This window comes from Candoia aspera, chromosome 4 (assembly GCF_035149785.1).
Source record: "Candoia aspera isolate rCanAsp1 chromosome 4, rCanAsp1.hap2, whole genome shotgun sequence".
Taxonomy (NCBI): domain Eukaryota; kingdom Metazoa; phylum Chordata; class Lepidosauria; order Squamata; family Boidae; genus Candoia; species Candoia aspera.
This window is the reverse complement of record NC_086156.1, coordinates 45,930,345-45,951,413: the sequence shown is the minus strand read 5'-3', so window position 1 is coordinate 45,951,413 and position 21,069 is coordinate 45,930,345. Positions and strand designations below refer to the sequence as shown.

The following is a 21,069-nucleotide window of genomic DNA, read 5'->3' as shown; positions in this document are numbered from 1 at the left end:
AAAGTGGTTTTCCACTGTCTCCTTCCCAGGGCTGAGAGAGAGGGACTGGCCCAAGGTCACCCAGCTGGCTTCATGCCTAAGGCAGTGCTAGTACTCATGGTCTCGGGGTTTCTAGCCTGGTCCCTTAACCACTACACCAAACTGACTCTTCTGGGCAATTAACAGAGTTAAAAGCACAAAATACAATACAATAAAATAAGCAAAGTCATAACAACAAAAAACTATTAAAACCATAAAAACTATTAAAACCATAAAAAAAATAATCTGCTGGCAGGATAATCAATCTGACCAACACTACAGCCATTTTGCAGCCTCTACACCACCACTACCAGATTCCCAGGCCAGATGGCAAAGCCTTTCTGGGGTGTGTGTGTGTGTGTGTGTGTGTAGGTTTGTCATGTTCTAAATAAGATAAAATATTTGAGATTCAGAATGTGCCTACAACTGATTATTACAAAATGAACATAATTTCTTCTGCCTTGACAAGATAGGGGCAAATGATATTACATAATAAATACGTCTTAATGAAAACTGCATCAACCAGGAGAGCAGGAAGAAGTGATTAGCTTTTTTATTCAATTTATATTGTAGCTTTCATGCAGGAGTTCAAGGTGTCATACATAATGCTCCTTCCTCCTATTTTTCCCCACATCAATAACTTTATGAAATAGGTTGGGCTGAGAAAGAGCAACTGCTTAATGTCACCCAGTGAAGGCAGTCCACGGCAGTCTAGAACCCAGGCCTCCCTAGTCCAACACCTTCGCCACTACACAAAAATGAGATAATAGGATAACAGCAGGTGTGGAGATGTAATACAAGATCTCCTCTCCATTTCTGGTGACAAATGGGGTGATGGTAGTGATGGACAGCTGTGCTCTGCTTCAGAATAATAATTTTCTTCTTGACCAGAGTAAAGGGGGAAAGGGTTAAATCTCTACTCTTTCCATACCTCTACAGTTCCTATGCTTAATAATTTTCCCCTCCCAATTGATGTAATTTGCATTTTAAAAACATTAATTGTATTTAAGAGTCCTGTCTAGTCTTGTTTTTCTTGATTTTCAAATTTAGTGGTACTCACCCAGAAGGTTTAATTTCAAGATATAGATCATGTTAGGCTTTTGGGGAAATGATTTCTGCAAAGATGGAATGCTGGTTATTTGGATCCTTTAATCAGCTCTGCTGAAATAATTATACCTGTCAACAAGCTTTTGGTAATCTGAAAAAACAGATGAGCAGTTTGAAGCAAAGCTGTACAAAGAAAATTCCTTTGTATTTATGCATGTCAAATGGGCACCATGTCCTCAGATCTCAGCTGTAGTCATCTATAGAGAAGCAGGATGTTCAATCAGTCCTCACAAAGGCAATGCTCCAATTTTATTTGACTGCTGCAGTCTCAGGAGCTGTACCCACATACAAGCATGCTGTCTGATAACTTTGTAGGAAAAAAACACAAAAATCTACAACACTTTTCAGTCCAAATTCAGTGATAGTATTCAACTAAAGTATTATGTCGTTTTCATGGATTTTTTTTTAAAATCTAAACAGAACTCGAGCAGAGCTTCAGCTTTTCTCCCCATCATTAATGCAATTTTGCTCGGTTTGCAGGGGAAAGAGATAATGAAGACAAACGCTCAGTACTTCTTAATTTGCATGCATGTACCAAATTAGCATATACAGATAGTATACAAAGGTATGATGACTTTTCTTCTCTTTTGGACAGGTGCATTTACTTCTGTTTAGTAATGTGTCTAGAAATTCCTTCTGTTCTTTTCCAAAGTATGGCATGCTTCTTATCCTTGTCATCTTGACTTCCGATATCAAACTGAGACTCGGTCGGCTGAGTTGGGTTCATATAGTGCAAGCATTCCCTGAAGTAAGTTCACTCTTGCCTTAAGGTTTTGTGGTGTTAAGAATACGGCTATGGGATAGATCTCCACTGTCCTTGCAAATACGTTCATTTGGAAATATTCTTCTGCTTGCTTGAGCAGGCTTTAAGATGAACTCAGCAGGATTTGGCATGAGTTCAAAGGTGGTATCTAGCACAGTCTTTGCATTGTACAACAGATTTCTTCGTTTATGTCACTAAACCCCAGGGTTTTAATTTTACGATCTCACATAATCCTAATGAAAGTGCTATTTTCTTGCTACCCATAGCTGGAAAACAGTGATCTTGGCTCATGCTGCTCTACTGATGGCTAATCATCTGGGTAATAAGAAAAAGTGGGTGGGATTCTCTCTACTGCAAGTAATCTTGCTTGCCTGTGCTATAAATGGAAAGCATCAACACAACACAACGCAACAAATTATGCAGTTTAGAGACTGTTTTTAAATTAGTTCAGATCAATTACTGGAAGTGTCAGCCAGACAGGACATAACAATTAGTTAGCCCCACTGTCTTCCCAAAAGACAGAATTATTTATTATGCTATTTATTATATCTTTATTCTGCCTTTCCTTGAGGAGTTCAAGTTATCATACATGTTCTTCTGCCTTGCCATTTTATCCTCACACACTTATGAGGTAAGTTGTGTTGAGAGATCATGATGGATGACTCTGATTAATGAATAAGTATTTGATTCCAGGTTTCTCCAATTCTACTCAAATACTCTAACCTCTGTACCATACTGGTTCTTATCAATAATATACTCATTGTTCTTAAACTAAGAAATTAACATATGCAATAGAAACTTTAGTATGTTATGGATACCAAACAAGTATAATCTCCAAGCATACATGGCAAACAGATAGGCTCACAATGACTCAAAGAGGATCATATAGTTACATATGACTTGAAAAGTTTTATATATCAACATTTATACCTAGCTAGCTATATGTAAATCTTTGTAAAAATGAGGTAAATAATACTGAGATCTAGTCTTCCCAACCACTCCAGCTGATTTATGTAAAATAAATTAAAATGCATGAATAATACATGAACAGTTTATGCAACATTTTAATGCACTCATCTGTCCGACAGCTAATTTAGGATTTCAGCTATGGATTAGGCTTCAACCAATCCAAGCTCACCTTCTTAATAAAGCCCACTCTTAATCAGATCACTGCTGTCCCTATATGAAGGAACTCATTAAAGGTTTCAAATGTTAAAGGGCCAGACTATACTTTTCCTTTATTACAACTGCTCAGTTTTGAAGGTTTGATTAAAATGTTGCACTGGGTAGCTGGGGAAGAAAACCACCAGGTGCTTCAGCTTAAGAGCTCACTAGCAGAGTGTGTGTTAATTGGTTTTGACTTGTTTAGTATCAGATTAACATTATAAGGAAAAATGTTACTGCTTTCAAAAATGAATGACTATGGTTATATGATCTACCAAGTAATACACTGATTATCATCAATCATTGCTATATCAACCTTCATCTTTTAATAGTTGGTGAGCTAGGAAGAGCCTAGTTCAAAGGTCACCTCCATGAATACAGCTTAATATCCGGCTTTGCTAATATAAAAACAGTCCATGTTTCATTTTCCTGCAGCTGTTTGGCAGATCAGGAGCCTGTATGGTTTGCATAAACAAGGAAACAGGCCTGAGGTTCTTCCTGTCTTTTGTGTTCCTAACTCACACAGTACATCAATCATTCCTTTTACGACTCTAAATAGATACAGATTGATACATATACGTACATATAATATCTGCTAGTGACTAGTGCATTTATAGTCTGAAGAGTTCATCTTGACACTAACTCTAATCTACAGACCTCATAGCTACAACATCTGACTTATGCGTTGGATTTTTTTCTAATTTCGAACCTCATCTTCACACTTAGAATTGTGTAGATTTTGGAACACTCAGAAATTAGTATGTGAATACATTTATTAACATTATCATTATAACACAAGTTAATATACCTAAATGAAAAGCTCAGTTAGAATTAGACTGAAATAAACATCATTAGAGAAACTTTTTTTTTTTAATCCATTCAATCGTGTCCAATTCTCAGAGACTGCTTGGACTGCAGTTTTCTTGGAAAGATTTCGGGAGTGGTTTTCCACTGCCTCCTTCCCAGGGCTGAGAGAGAGTGACTGGCCCAAGGTTGCCCACTAGCTTTGTACCTAAGTCAGGATTAGAACTCACAGTCACCCAGTTTCTAGCCTGATGCCTTAACCATTACACCAAACTGGCTCTTGGAGAAACCTATACTTGCCTACAAATCAGATTTTAATTTTCAGAGTCTAAAAGCTGGCTGAGCAAAATATGTCAAGTCTTAGCCTCTGAATTGGCTTTGTATCATTAGTGAGAATAGATGGAACAATAGGACTCCATATAGACTTGGTTTAATTTGTGGTTCAAAAATTGATGGCAATGCCATCGTAGATATATAATTTAATTTTTTGCACTGTATGTGGCATAAGGTAGCAAAGAAATTTTTATCAATAATGTATTATATTAGGTTTTTTTACTCTAGTTTGCATTGTACTTTTAAAAAAAAAAAAGATAGAGCTTTTGTAATAGTTTAAAATGAAATATATGTTTTATATTCAATTCCTGCTATTTGTATTGAGAAAAAACTCAATAAATAATTTACTGCACTAACTAGAAGTTAGTGATTTGCCCCTTCTCTTCTCTTCTCCTCCTCTTTCACTGTCAGTAGATGACCTTCTAGAAGAAAACTTGGATCGTCTATGCCTGTCAGTGAGATATTTCCACATTTCCAGAACATAGGAAAATGTACCTTATAATATATATGCCTGCTCTTCACATTATGACCCTTCAGTTAATCAGCCTCTTAAAGCCTTTTTGAGTCCGAGGGAAGACTACTAAGTATGTTCTCAAAAGTTACCAGCAATTAGTCCAACAATAATTACTTAATCCAAACAAGATGCAAGAAAAGATATGGCACTACTAGCACAAAGCCTACTCTATTAATTCATATTACAACTATGATTTATTTTTCTTTTTTGCCATTGTTCTTGACTGTTTTTTCCAACAGTCACTTGTGGTGACAGCCATCCAGATAGGAAGGTTTTGAAGGAGATTAGACAAATTCAAGAATAACATTATCATGATAACTATACACTATTTCCAGAATGAGAGGGGAAGAACAGCAGCAGAGATATATTTGCCCTCATATCCTGATTGTGGGCTTCCCAAAGCATTTTAAAAAGAGGAGGTTTGGCTAGACCAAGAGTGGGCAATCCATGGTTTGCATATATCCCCTGGGCCCATTTTCATACCCCTCAAAAACTGCAGTATTGTAACACTGCAGGAAATTGTCAAATTTTGCTGCTTACTTTTTAGGATAAGACAGACACAGTATAGAGTTGGTTACCAGTAGTTGTGCCACATACAGTACTCCTGCTAATGGTCAGAACTATAACAGTTGGTTTAGGTATTATGGCCAGTAAGCCACAAGCAAAAACAACCTCCCATTTTACGCAAAGCATATTCACTCTATTCTGTGAAAGCCTGGATCTCTGTATAGACACTTATCTTACAAAGGAATACACTATTGCTTGCATCCTATCAACTATGAGTCTACTGGCACACATTCAGGATATGTGGGATCAAAAGGTATAATGATCATCAGCATCAGCAGCATGAGCGCATACTGTTCAGTATATGTAAAGACTGATCCAACATACAGTCTCCTATTACCAACCAATAATGCTCCAGTACAACCACTTAGTTTAGAAATAGACATCTAATCCTGCAGAGGCTGCTTAGCTGCAGCTCCCATCATTCTTCATTATCGGCCAAGGCTAGTTAGGATTGATGGGAGTTGGACCTCAACAAGATTTGGACGGCCATACATTGACAATCCCTGCCTTAACCTGAAAAAAGCCTCCCCCCCATTGAAAAATATACACATAGAAAATTATCACATCTGTGAGCACTTACTGCAGTAGGGTAGGAAGAAGAGATGGTTGGTTGGTTGGTTGGTTTATTAATTAATTTATTAACTATTTGGAGGGTGCCTGACTCCTGATGACTCTGGGAGGCCTACAGTTAAAAAATCAAGAACAATGGCAAAAGAGAAAAATAAATCATAGTTTTTAATAACTTTATTAATTTTCAAAGTATAGTTAAAATACAAAATATAGAGTACAGAAGAGAGAGAATACAGAACTAAAAAAAAGAGAGAAACTGTATAAACTATAAAGGTGAAGAAACTGATAGAAAATATAGAAAGTGACTTCTGACTTTCCCCAGCACAGATATAAAAGCATATTATACAAATATAATCTCTTACCATTAATTAAACCTTAAGTAACATTATTTCTATAAAATCAAACCATTTAATCATCAAAACCCAAAATCAAAATTTCGTTTTTTTAGATACGAATAGTCCAAAAGTGGTTTCCAAGTAGAAACAAATCTAGATACAGTATTTTCTCTTATCAATGCTGTTAGCTTGGCCATTTGTGCCAGTTCCGTTAATTTAACCATCCATTCTTCCATTGTGGGGATTTGTGGATCTTTCCATCTTTGTGCCTATAAAAGACTTGCTGCTGTTATCATGTATAAAAGCAAAGTCCCATGCTGCTTCTCCAGCTGTTTATCCATCAAACCCAAGAGAAACAATTCTGGTTTCAACTGTATATCTACTTTAAGAATCTTTTGAATAATACCACATATTTGATCCCAGAATTTCTTGGCCTTTTCACAAGTCCACCAGAGATGATAAAAAGTTCCTTCCTTGTAACAAGATCTTATACAGTACATCTCTGTAATAACATGTTCATCATTTGTACACAGCTCCATTTTCAAATTGTGTCATTTCACTAAGAAAATTATAAATCTTTTTGTCAACCTTGAATCGTTCTGACAGTTGCACAAATGTATACCAATGGCAAGTGTGACCTTCCAAGTTTAATTGTTCCCTTAAGTTTGGATTCACCCCCCTCAAAGTTCAACAAATCTTTATATCTCAACCAGCTTAGTTCCCCCACATTTGCTTTTCTAACAAAAGCTTCTTGGGATGATAACCACAACGGTACATTAGGAGACTACTTTATATTTATTCCAAACCCTCAATATGGCACATCTAACAAAATGATTTTTAAAATCTTTGTTAACTTTATCATACCACAGATAGGCATGCCATAAAAAAAAAAATCATAACTGTAATTTGTAGCTATCTTACTGTTTTAGGTAAAGGTAAAGGTTTCCCTTGACGTAAAGTCCAGTCGTGTCCGACTCTAGGGGGCGGTGCTCATCTCCATTTCTAAGCCTTAGAGCCGGCATTGTCATAGACACTTCCGGGTCATGTGGCCAGCATGACGACTTGGAATGCCGTTACCTTCCCGCCGAAGCGGTACCTATTGATCTACTCACATTTGCATGTTTTCGAACTGCTAGGTGAGCAGGAGCTGGGACGAGCAACAGGAGCTCACCCCGCCGTGCGGTTTCGAACCGCCGACCTTCCGATCGGCAGCTCAGCGGTTTAACCTGCAGCGCCACCGCGTCCCTCCCATCTTACTGTTTTAATTAACTCTATTTTTTTAAAAAAATACTTGATCCTTTACAGTAGGGGTAGAAAAGCTGTGGCCTCCAGATGTTGCTCAACTACAATCCTGGATAGTTACATGTTTGTTTATTTATTTTATTTATTAAAGTTGTATCACCGCCCATCTCCCCCAATGTTCCCAAATCCACTGTACCAGCAGTGCTGAATAATCATTTTATGCCCAAATCCAGCTATATTTCCCCATATTTTCTTTTTTTTAGAAGTTTAAAGTATGATGGCAAGGAAAAGAAAAGCTAAGAAGGAAATTACTAAAAATGCCAACATATATATAATTAAGCAGGATTTTTTTTCCTTTTTTTTTTTCACCCTGACATTTTGGTGTCAAACTACTGTTGCATCACACTTGGAATTTACTGAGGTAGAATGTTTAATGAAAGCATTTAATTAGAAAATTTTTTAATGTGTTTTTATTATGCATAACCTGTTCTTTTCTAGCATCACAAAAAGAAGATGAAAGGAGCAAAGACTCCATAAAGATATGAGGAAGGAAGGCAGGCAGGCAGGCAGGCAGGCAGGCAGGCAGGCAGGCAGGCAGGCAGGCAGGCAGGCAGACAGCTGTTTAAATGGATAGACAACGTGTACTGCATATAAGTAAAGGGACACGGTGGTGCTGCGGGTTAAACCGCTGAGCTGCTGAGCTTACTGATCGGAAGGTCGGCAATTCAAATCCGTGTGACGGGGTGAGCTCCCGTTGCTAGTCCCAGCTCCTGCCAACCTAGCAGTTCAAAAACATGTCAATGTGAGTAGATTAATAGGTACTGCTTCGGCGGGCAGGTAACAGCGTTCTGTTTAGTCATGCTGGCCACATGACCACGGAAATGTCTATGGACAAACGCCAGCTCTTTGGCTTTGAAACGGAGATGAGCACCGCCCCCTAGAGTCGGACATGACTGGACTTAATGTCAAGGGAAACCTTTACCTTTACTTTACTGTATATAAAGTAAAAAAGGTATAGATGTAATTCTCTGGCTGTATAAATCTATCTTAAGATAATCACTATTACATTCTTCATTGCCAGAATAAAACAGCCCTCCCCAACCTGTTGACTTTCAAATATTTTGGGACTGCAGGTCCCAGAATTCCCATGTACCTGAAAATTCTGGGAGTTGCAGTCCCAATCCCCCAAGAATGCTCCAGATGAGAAAGGATAAAGCAACAAATACAGTTTAGAATTCTGTGTCCATCTAGCTAAACAATAACTTCTTGAGCCTTCCCAAGTCTTTGTTCTTTTTCTGTCACAGATGTTTGTAGTAATCATACGTAGCAGTTAGGGCTGGGTGCCTCAAAATCAATTAAATCCCCGTAACTATGTTCAAGTCTCTCAGGGTTTAGCCTCTTCGTTATCAAATAATCTTTCTTTCTTCTGTTTTGGCTGTTGTGTAAAGGAATGAACCATTGAACCTTTGAGTATACTTCAAATAAATGCTATTGCATTCCTACCTTCTGGGTTCTAGAACAAAGACTTGCAGGCCCAGCCCATTTTGTTACTTGAAGCAAAGGCTGAATGGTCCCTTCTCTACTATAGCTTACACTTCAAACTGTAAACAAACGTACACATATACCCATCATGCTATTCCCTTTCATGGTAAGGAACATGATGAAAAGTACAGAAAGAGTAAAAAAGTAGTAAACAAAAGCAGTTAAGGATATGAGATAAGAAAAAAGAAATATAGGTAAATCTAGTATATTCCAACTCCATTCACTGTATGTTTTTCTATCCTCAAACTATCCTCACTTCTACCACAGCCATACACCACTTCATGAGCTGCCTTGTATTCCTTAAATTATCACTTCTTTCTTTTGAGAAACTCATCATCATCTAAATCCAACCTTGGCTTTCTTGGTCTTCCGCTTCTACTCTACCTATTCATTCTTCCTTGATATTTTTATTTTGCTATTCAATTCTTATTCGTTTTCTATATGTGACAAAACTATCCCAACATACTACTTTCATATTGGTCATTTATTTTTATATTCAAATTAGATTCATTTAACACCCATTCATTCTTGACCCTATCTCTTTCTGTTTTACCACATACAGTTTTTAAGATATCCATTTCTATACTCAAGATCATATTGTGGAAACCGGTTGGCTTTGTTCTTCTGCTTTAGCTTGACTTGGAATTTGCAAAGCAGCAGTTTGGATCTTTTTCCCTGTCAGCCCCTGGCCACATCTTTGTTGTTGTAACTGAGCTCTTCTACCCCTTATACCAATATGTTTAGTTTATTAAACAAATTTATATAGCCTCTCAACTAACTAGAGGAACAAAGATAAAAACAGTAAATTTGACTTCTCTGTATTCCATCTGGGATGTCCATGTATATATGTAATGTCTGGTTGTTTGAAGAACTGGAAGAAACTGATAAGCAATTTTCCTGCTTTATTTCTGTTTCCTAGGCTATATAACCTAACTACATTTTCCTGCTTACTATTTTAAATTTTTGCATTCCAGTCTCCAACAACAAGCAGCAAATCTTGCTGGCACGTTCTGTTGATTTCAGATTGACCATAAAAATTGTCAAGCTCCTCTTCTTCTACATCAGTGGTTGGAGCATAAACTTTGATAACCATCATATTAAAAGAACTGTCTACAAAATCTAACTGATATTATTTGGTCATTGACTGCATTGTACCCATGCAGTCAAAAAGTACTGTTTATGTTATATCATTCCTGACGAGGAAAGCAATGCCTTCCCTTCTTTGTTTTTTGTGTATGATCCATATGATCTTCTGAATGAAAATATCCAATTCCAGTCCATTTCAATTTGCCGATGGCTAAGAGCTCAATGTGTAGTTGATTAATTTCATCTTTCACTATGTTGAGCTTTCTCATGTCCATGCTTCTTACATTCCATATTTTCGCTGTAATTCTCTTTGCAGCTTCAGATTTTCTTTCCCTACATCAGCAACTAGATGTCCCAAAGTCTTTAATCTAGCTGCATCATGAACACCATTAGTACTCCAAAAGATCCTCAGCTCTTCCTCAATAGCATGTTGAGTGCCATCAGACCTGAGGCATCATGCAGTACTCTATCATTACTTTATATTGTATATCCATCTGGTTTTCTTGGTAAAATACAGGAGTGAGTGGTTTACCACTGCCTTCTTCCATGCAGTATGAAAGGATGCTTTTGCCATTGTCATTAAAGTGATCAACTGTCTCCAGCCCAATGCCTGATATAAATGCCTGCTTGTTTTAGCTGGGCAGCTGGGATGACCTTCACACCTTGGGTGACCCTGCTAGGAATATATAATCTTGGTGTATGCTCCCAACATTCTTCACTCATCTCTCCCAGGAACACACCATTATTATGATTATGCAGCACAGCAGGACTTGAATGGGCTACTAGCATTAACATATGTTAAGTTTCTCCAACCATTTTCCAGTCTTTAGTAAACTTTGTAAACATTTACTAAAATATAAAAAGTATAAAAACTTCATCTACTTGCTCGGTCTTTTCACCATTTATTGAGAGCAACTTGCCATTGCTCTCTCTATTTTCTCTTTCACACACAGTTACCTTGATCTTGTTAGATTCATTTTCAGATCTGTCTGTCTACAATCTATCCAACGTTCACTGGAAATAATTTGGGTTCTCAGTTGACAACATGGCATTATATGTATACAAGTGTACACACATTCACATCCTCAATCAACACACTACTACTGTCACAAGCATTCCTTATATATTTAGCCATTAATATGTTCAACAATCAAGAGGACATCATACAACCTTATATTTGCTTCCATTATACTGAATACCACTTTTATTGCATTCTACATCCAATTTTCAACCCCATTATTTATGTAAAACTTTCTGTAATTCAAGCCAATTCGTTTTATCATAAACTTTCTCTAAAATATACAATAAACTTTATTTCTCACTTGAACAGATTTCTCTGTGATCTGCTGAAGAGCAAAGATCCAATCTGCATGCCCTTTACACGGTATAAAGCTGCATCACATTTCCCAAATTCTGCTTATCCACCAAACACTTCCCAGTTAACAAATTAATTCCAGAATGCAGTTTTTGCATTCACACATACTATCTTTCCTTTTATATAGGGGACTAATAATGGCAATCTTCCCATAATCAAATACTGATTAACATTAATAAAATAAGTATTGAAATCATCTACACATTAAAAGCCTTGCTAAAGAGATACATCTTTAAACTCTGAGATGATGGGAACCAAATGCAATTCCTGGGAGAGTATATTTCATAGCCTGGGAGCAACTCACAAGACCTTCTCCTAAGTCCCAGTGGCTTTTCACCAGTGAGGACAGTAAGGTTGGAGCCCAAGGATTGTAGAGAAGAATGGGTATAATTATGGATTGGACACCTGATTTTTCTTGATTTTTTTTCTTTTTTCTTTTTTGCTTGTGTTTTATTATTGCTGTTAGCTGCCCAGAGTTGCATGCCACAAGATGGGTGGCCATATAAACCTTTTAATTCAATTAAATATATAAATAGTTCCCAGAGCAAGGCTATGGACTAAGCTCATAAACACTTACTGTATAGAGACGGCTACTGTTGCTAATGCATAATCCCTGCAAGAACTCCAGAATTAAAGTTCAATGTGGTAGGCAAGGCCACTACACTAATGAGATTCCAACTAACAGAAGAGAGAGACAGGGATGCATCTTAGCCCCCTTGCTGTTTAATCTGTATATAAATCCGCTCATGGCCAAAATAAATCAATTAGAACATCACCCTCCAAAATGAGCTAACAGATATATTGCAACACCCTTGTATGCATATTATGTAGTACTTCTATCACAAACTTTAATTGGACTTAAATGAGCTTTGAATGCTCTAGCTGATTATTGCTCCAATGAAACAACTGAGATCCACTATACCAAAACTAAGATCTTGATCTTTGCAAAGAGATTGCATACCTGGAGGTTAAACTGCCAGAGTATTGAACAAGTGAAATCCTTTAATATCTGTATGTGGTTTTCCATAGTTCTACCAAACACAGTGCACACCAAGGTTATGTTATGCAAAATGCTCAAAAACTAGTGGCTACAATAAAGTCCTTTCATTTTATCAGAAGGGCACAGCATATTCCAGCAGCATTGAAGCTACATTCAGCTAAGGCTTGTGTGCAACTACTCTTTGGTGCCTGGATGGTACTTTATATTTCCTTTACTCTTCTTGAAAGGGTCCAATCTAAATTCCTAAGGGCTATATTCCTGGTAGCCCCTTGCATTCCAAATGTAGTACAGGTAGTCCTTGCTTAACAACTGCCCTGCTAAGCAACTGTTTGAAGTTTCAACGGCGCTGAAAAAGTAACTTTACAACCGGTCCTTGCACTTATGGCCAGTCCACTCACTCACAACCATTGCAGCATCCCTGTGGTCACACGATTGAGATTCAGGCACTTCACAACCAGTGGACTTTTAAACAGTCGCAGCATCCCACGGTCATGTGATCGCCATTTGCATGCTTCACAGAGAAACATAGCAATTTGATGCAATTCATATGAATATCAGCCAGCATTATTTTTGTTTTTGAAGACCTGGTGTGCATATTTGCTACACTGAAAAAAGAGAAATACTTAGGGACAGTCAAAATACTTGTGTGCTAGAGCCCAAATAATTGGATTAAGAAAATGTTTCTGAACACTGTACATCCAAGAACTTGCAAGCAATTTACTCCCATTCTACTTATGTGAAAATGATTGAATGTTCCTCCATTAACTTAAAAAAAAAATCTTTCTATAGTGAAATTTAGATAGAAGCTTCTACTTAAGCAACACTAAAAAAAAAAGAGGGCATTGATTTGCATAATATTTTCATATGCCAAATACCAATGGAAACATAGCAAAAATTACTATAGATCTTGACAATAAAGTGGCCACTTATCTAAGAGAGAATAAAAAGAGGACACAAATCTGCATAGTATTTGTATGTGCTAATTTTTATATATAGATGGAAATGTAAGCATTATTATTATAACAGAGACATCATGGCATGGTGTTAAAAACTGTGAGCAGGTCATATTTGTCTGCTCAAGCTGCTCCCTATCGATCAGCAACTCCAAGACTCATGTTCTTCATTTTCATGGCTCATTATTTAAGGTGGACCTGAGCCAAACAATCCTTCAAGTAGAACTTGCCACTGTAAATTACAGTAGGTGACCACATTAGTTTTGGTTTTCTATGCAGAGAATGTTTGCATGACTGTTCATTCAATCAGGAGAGTCTGTGCTTGTTGGTTGAAGTTGTGCACCCCAGCACAAACCCATGATCATAGGGAGGACTGGGCTATGTATGGAGGCAAACTAGAGGACTGGAAGGGAGGAATAGCAGTCAGAATATAACTACTTGGTTCTAGGCATAACAGCTTGCAATGGTATGTTTTCGGAATTTAGAGAAAGATGCCATATGTGTCAGCTGTGTATACGGATTAGGAACATTGATTATTGAGAAGCTTATTGCAATTAGGGTTAAGAAAAATACTTAAGTAATTGCTTAGGTAACATGTTATTTATATATATGACTGAATTTCTTGTCTGTGATTGGAACTGCAATGAAAATGGATCTTTGAGGACCTGGGATGTCTTCTGCAAACATGAAGAAGTAACCTTCTTGCCCTGTGTAACAAAAACTTGCAGAGCTGAATATAGTAATGGTTGAAATAACAGGCTGTAGTAAAAGGAGTAATCAATCAATGCAGCTAAATATAGAAAGGCAAAACTGTTTGATTCAAGGAGATTAATTAAAAGCTACAGCTTTCAGCAGCAATCCTACAAACATTTATTTGGAAACTTGCTGCTAAGAAGCAGTGAGACCTTTGCCAGTATTCTACATTCTTCCACAGCAGTAGGAAATCCCATCTGAGCCTGCATTTAGTACTTCTTGCAAACAATACTGTATTGATATGTTTAGACTACACCAGTAGGCTAAGATTGCCCTAAAACATGTTGAAGATGAAATATTTTCTGCATATTTAGTAAGATGGGGAAACTGTGAGTCAGCCCTGGGGTCCTAGAAATTCAGTGACTCCCACCTGATATGTGTCCATGGGCACTGGTGAGCTGGGGAAGCATGGATTTGTGCTTCTTCCTAAAATATTTATACTTCATAGATAGGGGGTTGAGGTCTCTGTATCCTCAGTAGTGATCACTCAAACTGATATACTGTCATTTGCTACATAACGTTTTTTGTCTTATACATATAAACATACCCATCTACTGCTGATGATACGCCAGGTAGGTAATTATCAGAAATCAATTCTCCATGTATGTCTGGCTTATGATATGATTCCCAGGGGAATATATACAATACAGACAAATATATATTGTAACTGTGAAGGGACTGGAGTATATATCACTAGGATGATGATGATGATGACGATGATCATTTCAAGGGAATATGAAATTCATTCATTTCAAGACAGCAAATCTGAGTTAACTACAGTATCATGAACTGCCATGTATCTAGTGAAGAGAAGTTGGATGGCCACTGTGTGAAACTTCACAGTATGAAAGGGGTAAATATTCTACTGATTTATAGCAACTTCTAGAACTATAATTGTGAATATTCAAATTTGTGAATAAGGGAACTATTCCAGCTACGCCAGCACATATTACTTTTGAAGACATATTAATCTTTTGATGCCAAGATGGTCTGTACCTTTATAGAGAGGCGTCTTATGATAAACAAGATGACTGATAAAAATTGCCCCATTATATTCAAATTTCTGAGATTTAACTTCTGAATTTGAAAAGCCTCCAAACACTGGGGATCACTGTATGATTTCATCAGTCATCATACTATTCACACCCCACTTATCACTGTAACAGCATCACAAGTCCACTATCAGGATATTCAAATTCTACTTGAGAAGACACATCTCAAATACTGTATCATTGTCTAAGATATATTATATACCCTCCCTTTCAGTTTAATAAAATCCTTTTAGAGCTATATAGGTTGAAGTTAAACAAGACTTAATTAAAGCACACTGGCTCAACCTACATAGCCCATGGCATCCAACAGGACCACCCTGTTGGCAAAGAATGTTCTGCGATTATGTTTTCTTCATCTTTCTGCCTGCTGAGAGATGTTAGGGGGACTTTCAGAGTTTTCTTGGAATATGATGATGGATTGGGAGCAAGAGAATGGAGGGAAATCCTATTATGTGAAGAGAAATCTACTTGCAGAGGCAGCCTCACAAGCCCTGCTACTTTTGTATGTGGATCATGACGTTGTACTGAATGCATGTTCAAAACGGGCAGAGATTGCGATGCAACACTGCTTTCATTTTACTAAGAACATTAGACACGGTGGACACCTCTGTCCATCAGCATAATGTTGCATGTAGCTGAATAAAATGACTTAAAAAATCATGAAAAGAACACTGAGTTAGAAGTGCCACAATAAAAGCAACAAAATAACCAATAACATTTTTCAGTTAAAAACAAAGCAAACAACAACAAATCATATTTATTCAGTCAATGACCAGCAATAAAAGCAAAGCAAATACTGTAGCTTGATCAGCCACTGAAAGCTGGGAATTCTAGAAGTTACAATTTTAGCACAACTGGAGTCATATTTTTTTGTAAGAGGCCTGTTGAACAATCTTTAAGGAAACTAGAATTACATACTACTTCTAAAATTCCAGACATGATTTTTTGTTCATTCTGCCCTTATACTTATGAACATGGAATAACCAAAAGCAAAAATGCACAAGAATTAAAAAAGAAAGAAAGAAATTGAAATGAATTGCATGTTTATGTGCCAATAAACATCTCATGGCCCTTGCAGTTGGGTTAATATATAGTCACACTTTCTTCTTAAAAATGTACTATATACTTTTAAGAAAAAAAACCAGGCATCATCATTATATACTCAGAGCTTATCTGGATGATACGCCAACAGAGAGACAAGTTGACATGAAACTCAGGTAATTTGCATAAGAAAAGGTTTATCCTACAGAGGCTTAGCGTAATGGAAATGTGCAAATTCTGGAATTAGAAATATTCAAGCTTGAGTTATATACAATGTGTATACAATTTACTTAGCAAATGTATTCTTATTCACTGGCTAGCAACTGAACAACTTGAAAAAATGTTTCATTTGGAATAATATGAATGGTCTATCCAGGGCATATTATCTATGATTCCCACTCACATACGACAGACTAATTTAATGCTATGAGTGACTACCATGCCTTGTGAAGGGTGCTTAGCTCTGGGCTGAAATTGATTGTTCAACTGGGCTCCTAAAAATGTACTGGAAGTTTAGGAACACTTCTCTAGAAGCCTTATTCATGTGCCATGTGTAATGGTTTATTCAGGTATATTCATGTCTGACTATTCTGTGTAAATGAGTTTTAAAGAGGGGAAAAATGGAAGCATATGATTTGCTTTAACAGTCCCTTCTATCTTCAATATAATAACATAGATGGCTGCATATTAATCATCAAATCCATCAACAGTTAAAAGCTCTATTTTCTATTCTTAAGAGTCTGCAACTACCATAAAACACCATGACGACCATCCCTTCAAAAACTGTAGGATATATTGCAAAATGGAATTTTATACCACTTGGAGAAAATTCAGTTTCAAATTTCAAAGAGGTCACCATTCCACCAAAACATTAAGAATTATAATGTAGAAGCACCAGGAAAATCCCATGACTGTAAGATGAATTATGGGAAGCCTAAGACTTAAAAGGGGACAATTTTTCTCAATATCCTCAGAGTTTGCTACAATTTATTGGAAACCTATAGTCTCTAATAATCTATAGTTCTTGCTGAAAATATAATAAGATGTGACATAAAGTCTTCAGGGAGTATACACATATTCAACTCCTTTCAGTCATTTTGCAATAACTCATAGTTCAAAATGATTTGGAAGTCATGTTGTTCAGCCTTATATTCTTCTTGGCAGAAAAATGTAGCTGAACACTTGTTAGCAGCATGAGAATCCTCTAGGCTGAAGGTAGCTATTGAACTATCTATTAAGAACTATCACAGCTGACTGTTATGAAAGTTTTTCAGGGATTGCAAGACATGCTTATGGGCAAGCAGCAAGAGTAAGCCCCCAGATTTTGTACCATAAAAATCTTAAAATACTGGATTAATAACAAATCCTTCACATCAGTACTCTCTGTGCACATTTGCTTACATGCATGTGGTCTAAATGTCTATTACCATGCCAAGTTATTTTAGATTTTTAAATGGGGGGGAGAGTAAAGGAAAAATGGGTATGGTTAAGTGAAGGAGAAAATTAAAATGGAAGATACTGTAGAAACACAAATTTACTAGCTGTGTTTGACTAGCCTAGTGTCAAAATCACTCAATGGCCAATCCTACCATTAAGCAGAGTAAGGTAATTGCCAGAAGGTAGACGATGGGTAACAAGAAATGTCAAACTAAAGGAGAACAGGCCACACCATGCATCCCTATTTTAGCCTGTGAAGGATGTCATCCAATGATCTTTCATCTCAGGGAGCATGATTTATATTAGCCTTGAGTATTTTCCTTCATGCTTCCTGATAAAGATTGTCAACTCAAATTCCTCTCTTGCCCTCTCTCCTAGCTATATGAGAAATATTTCTTTTGGATAATATCATTACCAATGCTGCTTGGATTTTGCAGAATTGGGCAGAAGACAGGGATGAGGAATTTGCAGGGGAAAGCCATCCTGGGCAGAGGCCACAGCCTTTCTTTCTCATAGACTGAACTCCTGGAAGAAGAGTTCATTAACTCATTAGATCTCTCCTCCAGGGAAAATGGTGTGGGGAACAAGGCAGAACCAGGCTGCCTATGGAAGTCATCAGTTGCCAACACACCAACCATGAATTATCCAAGGTCCTGTTTCCTGATGTTCTCTTCCACAGGGTCTCCTCCTTAACCTTGCCTGCTGTATCTGCTTCCTCCTCCTCCTCCTCCTCCTCCTCCATTTAAAAATATGGAACGCTTCATGAATTTGCATGTCATCCTTGAGCAGGGGCCATGCTAATCTTCTCTGTATTGCTCCAATTTTACTATATGTGCTGCTGAAGAGAGCACATCTGCTGCTTGCTTCTTAAGGGCCCTTGTCTGATCTTATCTGCTGAGCTATAGGTAACCACAGAATGGTCAGACAGTTGTTTATGCCAGACAGTCAATATAATGTAGATAGTCAGTAATTTTAAATATGCTATTGTATTCATATTGATGCTTAAATCCATGTTTACCTTTCCTGCATAACTTATTCAATATCCACCTTAGTTAGGATGTAAATTCCATTACAAAATGGGGGGGGGTTATATCCCATTCTGACTGATTTCATTCACACATGCAGGGGGAGAAAGGTTCAGAGACAGTGATATCACACTCAACTTTTTATATGAAAATGTCGTTCAGTCACTGCCTCTGCAAATCTTATACTAAACAATGTTGCACTTCTGTGTATAGCATAAGATAAGCCATTTCTCTTCTATCACTTACACCCCTTAGGTTCTTTGAATAAGGAAACCATATCTGCTACAGCAAATACGGGTTTTATGGAAAACATAAATTATGGAAAGCTACCATTTCTCATTCATCTTGAAAATTATGTACTTTTGCTCTTTATAAACACATCAGAATGTGCATAAAAATGAAGAAGTGGTCTGTCAAGATAATTATCAAAATATGCTGAGATATCTTGTGCCAATCCAGGGATTTGCCTGTCTCTGGAGAAACTTTTTTTTTAATCGTATCGCATAGCAGTTTGGTGTTCATGCTGCTTTTTCTTGCTGGGAAACCCTTGTGAGGTCCAGCAGCCAGATGTGTAGACTATTTAGCCGTGACAAGTCACGTTGCCCAGGGTGCACCACGAGGAGGCTAGTTTACATTGCACCGATCTGGAGAAACTGATCTAATGCTACTGCACATGAGTCAAATAGCTTTTAAATTCTAAATGTGCCAATAGGATTTTAAAACACAGGTTACAAATATGTAATCTTAGTCCTGTTTCAGTAGTTTATATTTGTGCACACTTTGTCAACATTGTAGCTGTATTTTTGTGAAGTATCTGTTATTTTAGGCTAATGTTAAAGACAATTCCCATAACAATTCCCACACACCTCCAATATGCAATCCCACAGTGGCAAACCACAAAGAAGATGCAAATAATCTCATGTAGATAATACTAATGTCTGTGCAATCATGTGTTATAATGAAGAACAGTAAAATGATTCCAAAATCCAACAGACAGATCCCAAACAAAATCCCAGCCCCAACTGGAGAGAAGGGCAACTTGACTAAAGCATTAGTCAATCATTGCTATAGTTCTAGTGTCTACTATTTCAGAAAATAAAGTATACACTGGTGCTTAAAAGTTTGTGAACCAGTAACCGGTGTGCTGGTTCACAAACTTTTAAGCACCACTGTATACTTATTTTCTGAAATGATGGTATATTTTCACAATAATGGTTATTTATTTATTTATATTTCAAATTTCATCACTGGCCATCTCGCACAAAGAGACTCTTGGTGGTTTACAATAAAACTATTATTATTAAAAGTAGTATTAACTAAATCCTTCATACAGTTTCCTTATCTGATAAAACAGAATATAGTATCCTTCTGTTTGAATAAACAAGCTAAGCAAAGGGTTCCCAATTCATTTCAAATACCCCTTCAGAAATAAATATATATTTATGTTCAATCTAGGGAGTGGGTCTGGATGCACAGCTCCTGCTAGAAGAGCAGATGGAAGTCTCGTCCGGGAGACCCTCTGTTAGCTCCATCTGGTATCCCAATGATTGCTTTCCTGGAATGGGAAAGGCCACCTGCTCTAAGTAGAACTGAATCTAAACTACCTGAGAGAGTGTGCTATACATTCCCACCCTCTGAGAGATACAGTGACCCCAGGCAAGGTTAGTTAGGTGCTGTCCCCTACTGCGTACATGTAAAAATGAATGAACAATAGATTGTACAAATACACAGCTAAACTTTTAAATGTATTTATTTTCTGCAGTAATGAACTTAACAAAATATTATTTAAGGTAGAGTCAGAAGGCCTCCTTTCACAAAGGAAGGATTTTATAACCATTTCCTCTATGCTTTTTAAAAAATTAATAATAATCCCCTTCAAGTTTTCCTCTTGTAGGGAAATTACAGGTACTAACAGGAAAAGAAACAGCTTGGAGGGAGTAATACCAATGCCACCCTGAGGGAAATTTAAAGAAGTGTCATTCTCTGTGTAGAACTTCCATTGCAGACTACGGTTTCCTTCTCTGTATTCTGCTTTTGTTTGTATGTGCGTGTTTGAGAGAAATATCGGGTGGCAGTGAGATACTAGCCTTATCCACATGTCATCTGAGTGAAAGGGCATAATATGATTCCTACATGCTCTTAATTCTACCCCAAGGTATAGGGTACTCTGTCTGGCCCAATCTCCAAATGCTTATATGTTCTGATGAAGAAGCTTAAAACAAGAAAACAGGTTTTCTTCGGTTAAATAAATAATGGAATGTGTTACTTCTGGGAAAGAGAAACTGTGCCCCTCCCGTAATATAGGATTCGACTGATAACATCTCCAACTGGTATGCCTAAAACTAAGTCACAGATGAAGTGAACTGGAAACCAACAACATGTGGAGGG

At 37.2% G+C, this 21,069-nt stretch overlaps 1 protein-coding gene and 1 non-coding gene across 2 annotated transcripts in view; both read right to left on the bottom strand.

The window, feature by feature from the left end:
• The window catches only part of TMEM108 (transmembrane protein 108), a 178,101-nt gene that overhangs the window by 78,235 nt on the left and 78,797 nt on the right, over positions 1-21,069 (bottom strand). The window lies entirely within an intron of this gene.
• Positions 18,401-18,507, bottom strand: LOC134498127 (U6 spliceosomal RNA). The gene has a single exon (XR_010067994.1). It is a non-coding gene; the product is annotated as a U6 spliceosomal RNA (small nuclear RNA).